Below are 10,279 nucleotides of genomic sequence, written 5' to 3'. Positions count from 1 at the left end.
AGCTGCAGAGCCTGGCCTGAACCGGTGCTCTGTGCTGCATTGTGGTGGTGGCAGCAGTAAGGCCCGGCTCCAACTGGGCAGCACAGCTGTAGCGCCACCAGCCACCGGTGCTCCAGGCAGCGCAGTAAGGAGGCATGGAGCAGGGTGGGTGGATAGAGGGCAGGTGTGTTGATGGTGGTTGGGGGAAACAGGGGGTTGAATGGGGCCAGGGGTTCAGGGGGGCAGTCAGGAAGGAGGGGTGGTTGGATGGGGTGGCAGGGAGCAGTCAGGGGAAGGGGCTCCAGGGGCAGTCAAGGGACAGAGAGAAGGGGTGGTTGGATGGGCCAGGGATCCCGGGGGAGCCGTCAGAAATGAGAGGAGAGGTTGGATGGGGTGGTGCGGGTCCAGGGGAAGTCAGGGGACAGGGAGCGAGGGTGTGTGGGTGGGGCAGGGGACCCAGAGGTCCTGTCAGGGAATGGGGGGTTGAATGGGGCAGGAATCCTGGGGGCGGGGGAGATAGGAGATGGGGACTGAGCCACGACCCCCTCTCTTAAACGGCCTTCCCTTTATGAAACCCAATGCAGCCCTCAGGCCAAAAGTTTGCCTGCCTCTGGTGTATGCACATAGCTGGGAGGGCTGCAGCTTCTCCTCTTGAATAAAGAGCAGAGAATATATTGAAGAAGTGTCTTCTATGAGGAGGAAGCCAGTTCATTGCTACTTGTAGGTACAATTTACTGGGGAGAGTGAAGCTAAGAGGGAGACAAGGGTGCAAACAGATCCAGGATATTGATATTTTCCAAAGATCCGTAACTCTAGTGTTTCCAAGAGTATGTCCCTGTGATTAAGAAATTCCTTTGCTAAGCTTGCCATCCTTGCTTGCATGCCATATTGTCCTTAAAGGGGTTCACTGGGAAGCAGGAGTTCCCACAGTGAGTTGGAGCGCTGGAGAAATAAGCCTAAGCAATTGCCATGGCACTGGTTCCGGGATCTTGGCAGCTGGATTGCAGGGTCTCACTGCCCAGGAAGCATCTCAGACACAGGATCAGCACCTGGGACTGTTCAGCTTTTGGAACACTGGCCAACCACTACCCAGACCCAGGGGGTATAGAGCAAGTCATTCACAACAGACTGGACCTGTCCAGAGAGAGGAGGACTGGTCAGGTTATAACAGCATGTTTAAATAATTACATTGTAGTCCTCTGTACACCACTTCTGTGATGGGGGAGAGTGTTTTCACTCCTTGATGTGGTCTGAAAGCAGCGTGGTATTATCATCAGCCTATAACTATGGGGTAACGTACCCTTTGTGATAACTACATACACTTGAAATCAGATGAAATATTAGTATTGGATTCTAGATTGTTGAAATCACAAAGAACAGGGACAAGCTATATTTATATGAATAAATGCTGAGCATCTCAAAAGAGAGGTGAAACAATGTCCTACCCAGGCTGAAAAAAAGTTTTTTAGACACATCAAGTACTTTTAGCTTGGAGACGGCTGGGAGGTGTTTTTCATCAGTTGTGATAGATAAATTGTGCTGACTGAACTAGAGATTACCTAACTACTGGCAAAAATGGTTCTTGGGTGTTACCAATAAATGGGATTCAAAGAAACACACCGTATATCAGTAATAAATGCTTAATTATTTAACAGTGAAACTATTTAATGGATCATTAGAAAAGGTTAATAAAAATCTCCCTTGACATAAAAATTAAAATGAGGTGACTTTGTAGATTGTGCCAGAATTCAATGACAAGCAGAACAGCAGAATAAGTTATACATTTTGATAGTTATTTTATAGCATGTATCTGCTAAAGTCAATGCAATGGATAAAAGTTTTGAAGATGGTAACTATTTAAGGAAAAGGGTGTTCTCACTGAAACAGAGCAGTAACATTTAATATACCTTAAGTGGCTATTTTCTCTTTCCCGATCAACTAATTTTGATTTGGCTGGCTGTTGAGGAAGTGTTGCATATGAGCCAATTGCAACTTTTCCCCTTTCTATCTTGTTACTAGAAGCTTTTAATTAACATTTAAGTACTTGGCACAAGTGCACAAACTGCAACATCCTCTTGACAGCTGATGCAGAAAGCAGAGGAACCAATTTCATCTTGTGGATCATGGTTTAGCCGCTCACAAATTTAAGGTCCTAACTAATTCTTGCATATGCTTGTTTATCTGGAATTACTGTGTGACTAAACAATAAACTAGCATGTTGGATCTTTTATAATAATTAGCACTTTTACATACCACTTTTCCTTCCAAGATTTCAAGGGCTTTTTGAATAGGTCACTCTGGGAAGGTTGATTACCAGACCTGATTTTTCAGAAGGCTAAATGATTTGCACAAGTCACACATCAAGTCAGTGGCAAAGATGGACACAAAACCTACAAGAAGTCTGGAGCTTCCAGTTCTCTCTAACCCTAGACTTCCCTTCCTCCCTCTCCCTGCCTCACAATGCTCTCTACTATTCTGTTGAGCACAGTAGAAGACTTTTCTTTTGAGAGTCATGTTGAATGTGTGGGGTGCATATGATTGTTTCATAAAGTTTCCCTCTTTAATGGTCTCAGGTCACTGTGCTTCTCCATAGTTAACTTTGCTAATCAGGGGGCTAATGTCTATTCTCCCATCCCATTTTTAAATCAGAACTGCAGTCTGATATAAATGAGGCCCTCTTTTTAATTAAGGTTGATAAGCCCACAACTCGAGAACAGCATCATTACCAATAGCACTTCCATGAGGAGGTCTGGTTTCATCCCAAGATTGGATTAGAAAAAGGGTATGCTCCAAGGATGAAATGAAATGTTCTAGAGGCCCTAACACTAACACTACCCAGTCATCAAAACAGCAGTACTGTGAAATGTGGTAATTCTGGCCACTAATACTTACTAGATTGACCTTTTTAAAGAAATATATATTTTAAAATAAGAAGTCTCTCCCATTAGTTACAAACCCACAGAGAGCTTCAATTATTTTTATAGCTGTAAATTACATAGTCAGAAGGGGCAAGGTATTATTTTGATTTAATTATGTTTTGTTTAAAACCCGTCCCCTCAATTTGTGAGGAGAAGGACGTACACATGTGCAAATATTCAAATCCTTCTGATCATTTCACCCCCTAATGATAAGAGCCCTGGACAGAAGATATCTGAAGTTCTGTTACTGTTTATTGGGTCTGAGGTTGACATTGGCAAAGTGCTTATGAGACACAAAGTGGGGTGAACAAAAATTGCATCTTTGTTAATTACTAGAGCTACCTGAAAAGCAGCACGTACATGCAAATACGCACATGAATTCCCTCCCTCCCCTTCATTCTTTAAGGTGCAGATTTTGCTTTCCCTGCAAGGAAATTTCTCTGTCTGACGTTGCTTTAATAAATTTTATATTAATATGACATAATCCTAGATAACCCCTCAGATCTGGTATTTTATGCCACAGACTACTCTCAGAAGGAGGCAACACTTTCCTTTTTCCTCTGTGTATTAAAGGATTCTTGAGATGCAAAACTCTTAAAGGGTATTCACTGACAAAAGGCATTCCTAATAAAAGAGGAGCAATCACTTAGATATGGAATGTACTGACAAAAATGTAATGCAATGTATAAATCATGCCATCCTTATTTTACATTTAATATCACTTTTTTTTTACTCAACAGCCATAGAATTTTGTAATTGTAATTTGTGTTATCCAAATTTGCTCAAATATTAGTATATTCTATACCACAAACATTTATAAATTATTCTTATTCTCAGGGCTACATGACCTATAAACTTTCACTTTCCAATAAAATTATTTTAAGGGACTTTATTTAAGTTTTCACAGTAGGTGATCTACCATTTTGGAGAGCAAAAGATTCTGGCTTTGGAACTCTCCCTGAGTTGTATTTACTTTGTTCCATAGTGAGCATTAAACCAAACGATTTTCATACCTTATTTTTTTCTAGTGCTATATTTCTATTAATTATTACAGGGTAAATGGGTTGCATTTATCTTTCTGCAATATTTTAATGAAATGCAAGAGAGCATTAATAAAGAAGTGTAACTAAGGAAATATCAGCTAGCAAATTACCTATGAGTGAAGTTCAAATTAATTCTCATTGATTTCAAATTTGTTAAGGGCTGACCAACACAAAATCTGACTCTCCAGCCTCTTGGTTTCATTGCCTACTGTGCTTGGCTGAACGACAGACTTTTGACTTACTTCTTGCCTTGGGGGATGGGGGCTTGGAGGTACAGTAGCAGCCACCACTTTGGTTTTTGTGAAGCTTTTTATTAAAGGCAGAGTTGCAATACAACATTAACATACTACATAGTACAATACTTATTCTGGCTCAGATTAATCTTCAAAGAAATTGGCTAAAGATTCTGGCTCACTGTCTGAGGAACCTGCTCCTTTGAAGATGCTTAAAAGGGTGGCCAAATTCCTAAATACCCATCCTCTTTCTGGCACGTCTTTTGTGTATGAACGTGGTATGAAAGCTTTTCCATGACAAGGACTACATATATTTTACCATAGGGAATAAGGGTTAGACTATCTGTTAACAATAAGGAAAATAGTTATTCTGTTTAAAACATAGGTCCTTAACTGAAGCATTAAGTGAAGCATTAAGGGGATCTCTGGGAAGCAGCATTTTGTCATCTGATGAATCTCTCTGATAATTTCCTCCACAAACCATTTAATTCCTGGGTACAGCCACTACACATGCAACTCTATTCCCCTTTCTCTGCACTGCCTTCTAACAGAGTGCCTCTCTAGTTATAAAAATATGATGGAGTCAAATACCATCTATATACAGTAGTTTATTAAAAAAACTTCTTTCTGAGCTACACAAGTTGATGATGTAGATCCCCTTTCCCATAGAGAGATCCACTGACCCTGATCAATTTCTTTGTCCAAATCCCCCAGAAGTCACCTACTATAGGACAGAACCAACAAAGAAAATAACAGAAAGCCACTAGTCATGACCTTCAGCCTCCAACTAAAACCTCTCCAGTGCATCATCAAGATCTACAACCTATTCTGAAAGATGATCCCTCATTCTCACAGATCTTGGGAGACAGACCAGTCCTCGCTTACAGAGAGCCCCACAACCTGAAGCAAATACTCACCAGCAACTGCACACCATACAACATAAACACTAACCCAGGAGCCTATCCTTGCAACAAAGCCTGATGCCAACTCTGTCCATATATCTATTCAAGTGACACCATCATAGGACCTAATCACATCAGTCATGCCATCAAGGGCTTGTTCAGCTGCACGTGTACTAATGTGATATATGCCAACATGTGCCAGCAGTGCCTCTCTGCCAAATACATTGGCCAAACCAGACAGTCTCTACGCAAAAGAATAAATGGACACAAATCTGATGTCAGGAATCATAACATTCAAAAACCAGTGAGTGAACACTTCAACCTATCTAGCCACTCAGTGACAGACTTGAAGGTGGCAATTTTACAACCAAAAAAACTTCAAAAACAGACTCCAAAGAGAGACTGCTGAACTTGAATTAATATGCAAATTAGATACAATTAACTTAGGTTTGAACAGAGACTGGGAATGGTTGAGTCATGTCACTAATTGAATCTATTTCCCCATGTTAAGTATCCTCACACCTTCTATGGGTCACCTTGATTATCACTTCAAAGATTTTTTTCTCCTGCTGATGATAGCTCATCTCAATTGATTGGTCTCTTACAGTTGGTATGGCTACTTCCACATTTTCATGTACTCTGTATGTATAAATATCTTCTTGCTGTATGCACCAGTCTGTGTCTGATGAAGTGGACTGTAGCCCACAAAAACTTATGCTAAAATAAATTTGTTAGTCTCTAAGGTGCCACAAGTACTCCTGTTCTTTTCTCGACTAAAATTATGTGTGTGTTTATTATCTATATCTATACCTTAGAAATTATACCTTTTGTTCCAGCTTTCTCCTGAGTCAACTCCTCAGATATCGTTAAAGGTCTAGGTAGAGTTACATCAATCCAGAGTTCACAATAAAATATTTGACTTGTAAATATTGAAACTATAGGATCTTTATATTATTTACATTATTTCATATCTCTTGGTATGTTTTCACATCAGGATCCAGGAACAGGGTCTTACCCAGAAAGAATGGGCACTTTGATATGTCCTTCCATAGTTTTTAATGCTGACTTATTTAAGATATCAGTGGGTACTCATTAGGTAATTCCTGTTTCTAAACTAAAGCTTGTTACAATTGTTTTAAGGTGGATTTAAATCAACTCTTTAAAATTTTTACTTTTCTTCTGCAAGCAAAGTCTCAGGTGAAGATAAATTAAGCAATACTGACAGAAAATGATCAGTGTTTAATAAGTATCTTCCACTCTACCCAACTGAAGTGCCTAAATGTTAACCTGAAGGAATGACCTCAAAAGGGGAAATGTTAACTCCATCTGAATTTGGTCCTCAGCTGTCTGCCAATACTTCAGGCAAAGCTGCCAGTTAGTGCCAGAAGCGATGCTGGTGGTGTAGACTAATCTCCAGTAACACATTGAACAACAGTCAAATAATACCAAATGTGGTCACATTTGAATTGTGTACTTTCCGTGATTAAGATATACTCAGTACACTATCTCCATCACCTGCCAAGTACCCCAAAGCTTCTCCTGTAGTGTAGTGACAGGATTATTATATGATTTTAGTGGTGTAACTATGTTCTTTAAATAATAATTAATTCAGTATGTAAAGTTATACATTTAGTATTCTGATATCTAGTAAAAAGGTAAGAAAGACACAGGCAATAATGATGTGTAAGGTTGAATAAGCAACCATTGCATGTATATTAATTGAATGGTGCATTTGTGTGGTGTTCCATCTCATTTATGTTTGAGAAATTTTTGCTAAATAGGTTCTTAGCATTGTTAGTATTCATGGCACAAATGTGAATGTTCATGGAATTATATCCATAGTACATTTGTGCCCTTTATTTTTCAATAGAAAATCAAGCCATTCTTAACAGTTCATTTTGGCACATGAAAGCTAAAAACGAGAGATTTAGCAATACAGTGGTTTTATATTGCCTATGACACAGGACAGAGTAACAAAGTCAGATAATTGATAAGATAATTGTTGATGCCTGTCTAATGATAAAGAGGCCAAAGAAAATAAATCTATAGGGTAGACAACTATGTTCATTTTCTCATTTATTAAATTAAATAAAAACCATCTATAACCTGTAGAAACAAGCATTTTTCTTCATATGAGACCAAACTAGAAAATTACTCATGTTTAACCAACAAAAGTGAAAAAAATATATATTTATTCTTGTCAAAGCAAGAAAAAAATGTTGGTAGAAAAAGAGGTTTAAATGAAGACAAAAAATGTTGGAATCAAATGTTTAAAAAGATTGATAAATGGTTTGAATCTTAACACATAATCTGAGCTGTGTGAACAAAGACCTCATGACTCAACGTTAAGGAGTAAGTCTTGAATAAAAAGTGATAAATACCTGTGATAGTAGGTCTGACAGCCTGATAGCACATACATCACAATAATCCAGAATGAAAACAGTATCATTCTATCTTCTAGTACCTAACAGACCCAAGCTATTAGTTGCTAGGAAGTCTCCCTGCAAGTTACTCAAAAGAGAGTTTCACTGGTTCTCCCATTGCACCCCACCCAAAACAAAAATAACACCCCCGCGGAAACAAACTTGATAATTTAATCAATTTCAATGGGCATGAAGCCACTAGAAACCTCATTCTACCCCTGACTTTAGTGTGTGATCTTTAGCAAGTCGCTTACCTTCCTATTGTACCTTTCAGATTTCTTTCCAGTGTCCCATAAAACTGCCTGAGGATTAAATGAATTCAGGCTGATAGTGGCCTGAGTAGAGGAAGTGCTATATAAAACACCAATGATTATATTATGCTTTTGTCTCAAGGTTTCAGTTTACAGATCATTAGTTCAATTGTGCTATTTTAAGATTCAGAAATGATTATGATTTGGTTAATTTTTGTAAGAGTTGCTGTCAATAGGACATTTTTTCTTACATAATTAGTGAGAGCGGATGTCAGACATCATATGACACCAGAGATCAGAGCTAAGGCTAGTTTTGTTAGCAAGCAATTAGTTGCACCTTGTGCTTCAAGTCCACAATTAGTAGGGTGACAAATAGCTTGAAGGAACCTAACAGCAGCATGCACCTAATTACCCTCAAAAAACCTCTGTGTACTTAACACTAATAAAAGGGACAAAGAGAGTAGAGGAAGAGAGATGTATGTGAGATCCACTGTCCAAAACTGTAGGAAAGGAACAGAGTGCAATTCCAGTAGTAGTCCTTCATAAGCCTCCCAGGAAAATGCTAGAATTTGCTAAGGTGGTATGCCGGGGCCTAATGATCATTGATTTCTACATAGATCTAGGGCTCACAAGGCAGAGGCAGATATTCCCACTGGAGTCAAGACAGCACAGCTCTTGGCTAGGAAAAAACTGTTCCTTTGGCACTAGAATGTAACATGACATTAATTCCAGTTCAGTTTGGATTCCATCTGAATTGTGTGTGAATGGTGGAATCAAGTTGAACACATTCTGGGCTGTCAAACACAGATAACTACTTGTATGATGTGATGTAAATATTGAATCTTGTCCTTCTGGTAACGCATCTTGAACTTACATTTCAACTCAGTGTAATGTTCTGTCTCAGAGCATGTGTAACATTACCTTTTACTAGGATACGATCTTCTTCTGTCCCTTGGAGGACATAATAAATACTTTGCTGCTGTGAAAATAAACTCTCCAGCCTACTGTATTATAAGTCACATATCCCTCCTTTAGTATTATTTTAATATTATATTCTTAGAACAAGACATTTGGTTCAGCTCTACTATTTAAAGAGCAGTAGGAATAAAATGTATTACTTTCCAATGTACTTTTAAGCCTTTTTTTTTTGTTCACATAATTAGCAATGACCATGGATAACACCTGCAAAAGCTGGAGGGAATGCAGTACTTTAGAAGGAAGCATTCCAGTTGGGGTTAAATGCTATAGTTTGGTCTGATTTTCTTTGACACTTTTATCCATCATTGTGTGAGGGTTTTTAAGATGGTGAAAGAAAAGTTTGCCTCTTTGAGACCAGCGTGTTCTTCACTGTCCAAAAGAAAACTATGGCGATTTTTTCTCCTTACTTCTCTTTTTCAGTTTATGAATTTAATGCTTACAAAGGTTGAGACCTGATAAGAGTGGGGAATTTGGAAACCTTTTTAATCCCCAAAATGCTCAGTGTGTGCATTTTGTAGTTCACATCTCCTAATGATAAACCCAATAGGCATGAGCTTGAAATACAGTACCTGCTTATCCATGGAAGCATCTCCAAAACATCCATGGAGAACAAGTCTAATAACAAAACAAAACAAAAAGTTTGTTTGTTCAATGTCAGAACTGATTAACAGAAATTAAATACCTGTTGTTAGTGTCCCTGCCTGCAGGTATATGGGATCTTGGGGAGCAATTACCACACAGCTGGGGTTCCAATTAATTTCTTTATTAAAGGAAAAAAAAGGAAGTGGTGGGAATTTAATAATGAAATACGATGAGATAGGGTGTATAGGGTGTTTACAATAGACAGCGATGGGGGGGGTTCTTATTGAACAGTGTAGGGAGTTCTAATAGTGGGCTACAGCAAGTGGGGTTCAGCACAATGGGATAGAGTACAGTCAATAAGCAACTCTAGATACAGTGTGGAAATGCAAAGCGTACCCAAAAGAAATGCAAAATAAAATGGTAGCTTCTATATGAGTTAAGAGCTAGATACACAATGTAACACAGTGGCATCAATGTAAATACAAAGTATATCAGAAAAGTGGAGGCAACCAATGGGGTGTTATAATTACAAGTAAAATGTGAGTTACAGTACAACAATACAATATCAATATAAAGGCTGGGTCAAGAAACAGGAGGGGGGGGGGGAGTGCGTGATTAGTGGTATGCAGACGAGCGGCTGGAAGCAGCAAGAAACTCTGAAGCCCTGTAGGGTAAGGACAACGGAGCAGTGTGATGGTGATCTTCAGTAGGGGAGGGGCAGCGGAGAAGTGTAGAGAAGGGCTGGAGAGAGATTTAAGCAACAAGCAGACACCAAAAACAAAGGTAAAAAAAAAGCGGCAAAGGGTTTGGGAAGTTTCACAGGGGGAGAAGCAGCAAGGGGTTTGGGAAGTTCAGAGGGTGATGCAGACGCGGGGGGCGGGAAGCAGCAAGGAGTTGGGAAGTTCGGAGGGAGTGCAGATGCAGGGGAAAAGCAGCAAAGGGTTATAACAGGGAGACACAGAGAAGCACA

At 39.3% G+C, this 10,279-nt stretch overlaps 1 long non-coding RNA gene across 1 annotated transcript; it reads left to right on the top strand.

The window, feature by feature from the left end:
- Nucleotides 1-350: 350 nt before the first annotated feature.
- On the top strand, nt 351-10,032 carry LOC115657018. The gene is made up of 3 exons (XR_004001867.1): nt 351-362; nt 6,651-6,652; nt 9,944-10,032. It is a non-coding gene; the product is annotated as an uncharacterized LOC115657018 (long non-coding RNA).
- Nucleotides 10,033-10,279: the final 247 nt, after the last annotated feature.

The sequence above is a fragment of the Gopherus evgoodei genome, chromosome 9 (genome assembly GCF_007399415.2).
Source record: "Gopherus evgoodei ecotype Sinaloan lineage chromosome 9, rGopEvg1_v1.p, whole genome shotgun sequence".
In the NCBI taxonomy this organism is placed as follows: Eukaryota; Metazoa; Chordata; order Testudines; family Testudinidae; genus Gopherus; species Gopherus evgoodei.
Note: the sequence above shows the minus strand (reverse complement) of the source record. Positions and strands in the feature narration are given on the sequence as shown.